The 1,545-nt window shown below is 37.4% G+C and overlaps 1 non-coding gene across 1 annotated transcript; it reads right to left on the reverse strand.

Annotated features, from left to right (window-relative positions):
• Positions 1-497: 497 nt before the first annotated feature.
• Positions 498-604, reverse strand: LOC143383032 (U6 spliceosomal RNA). The gene has a single exon (XR_013089083.2). It is a non-coding gene; the product is annotated as a U6 spliceosomal RNA (small nuclear RNA).
• Between the last annotated feature and the right edge of the window lie 941 nt (positions 605-1,545).

Below are 1,545 nucleotides of genomic sequence, written 5' to 3' on the forward strand. Positions count from 1 at the left end.
AGTATTCCAATGATTTTCAAAGATGCAGGAGCACCTCTTCACAGGCCTTGTTTTGGTTTGTATTAGTGCATTGTAGTTTTACATAATAATGGCATTCATCGTGATATAGTCATTCGTATGCAATGCACAATTTGGTCTGTTTTATTGTGTATACAGCTTTCCCTCTTCCTCTCCTCTCTTCAATTCCCCTTCCTCTAGTCTACTGGTCTCTCTTCTATTTTCATGAGGTCCCTTTTCTTTCCATTTTTTTCTCAGTTTCCAGATATGAGATAAAACATACGACATTGACTTTCTGGGTCTAGCTAATCTTAGCATAATGTCTCCCTTCATTTTCCTGCAAATGACATAATTCCATTCTTATTTATGCCTGAATAAAACTTCATTTTATGTAAATACCACATTTTCTTTATCCAGGCATCTGTTGATGGACACATAGTTTGGTTCCATAATTTGGTCATTATAAATTGTGCTATTGTAAACATAGATACACATGTATCAAAAAACATAGACACTTCATAAATTTGCATAACTTCTTTGCACAGGGGCCACGCTAATCTTCTCTATATTGTTCCAATTTTACTATCTGTGCTGTCAAAGTGAGCACTTAAAGATGGTTGACAGACTGTTGGTTTCTCAGTAAACAGAGGGAAAGTATACATAACAAGAGGGATGAAAAATAATTTTAGATAGAGCCAAACTTACTGATAGAGGTGAACTTAATAAAGATCCTGGATTCAGCAAATTAGCTAGAGCAGTTGGAAGTGGTTCTAATTGTTGGTGTTGTTAATTGATTTTAAAAACTGGATTAATTTGTGTCTTGAACTACAGCAAGCCCAGATGCTAGAAAATCTCTGGTATTATATCCCCTCCTTGGTTTCACACATACTTTAAATGTATCCTCTATAAATGCAAAGAAATTTTTAACTTTCTGTGTGACATTTTATCTCTTTATGAAAAATAATTCTGAATATGGCAAAACATTAATACATGTTAAATCTCCTTATGTTTTCTGGATATTTGCAATTTTTATGAGCTCTCTACCCACTTCCAGGTCGCAATTGGAGGGCTTTTCTCCCAGCAGTAACAGAACATCAGTGTTCCTCATCCTGCCACCAGATACCTATTGTTGAGAGAAAGCCCAGGAAAGCATAACTGAAAAATGGCAGCTCCCTTCTTCCTGAGGTAGAGTATTGTTAACCATCAACACACACAGCAGGATTACCAGGAGGACAACAGAGAAATGAATGAGCAGAAAAAAAATCACCAAAGAAATAATGGCTGGAAACTTCCCAAATGTATTGAAAAACAATAACCAATTCATAGAACAAAGTATTCATCTTAGGCACAGCACTGTGATAACTGTTACCTGACTCATGGGTTGCACTCCCAGGGAGACAAACTGAGAGGACATCAGGCCACTTCCCACATCTTCCACCAACCCCTCTGCTCCTTTAGCAGGGAAGTCAAGAAAGAGAAGCTGGCCACAGATATACTCACAGCTCTGGTTCAGAGTTTGTCGGGGGAAGAATCAAGCTCTAAAACAGA

The sequence above is a fragment of the Callospermophilus lateralis genome, chromosome 17 (genome assembly GCF_048772815.1).
Source record: "Callospermophilus lateralis isolate mCalLat2 chromosome 17, mCalLat2.hap1, whole genome shotgun sequence".
NCBI classification, from domain to species: Eukaryota; Metazoa; Chordata; class Mammalia; order Rodentia; family Sciuridae; genus Callospermophilus; species Callospermophilus lateralis.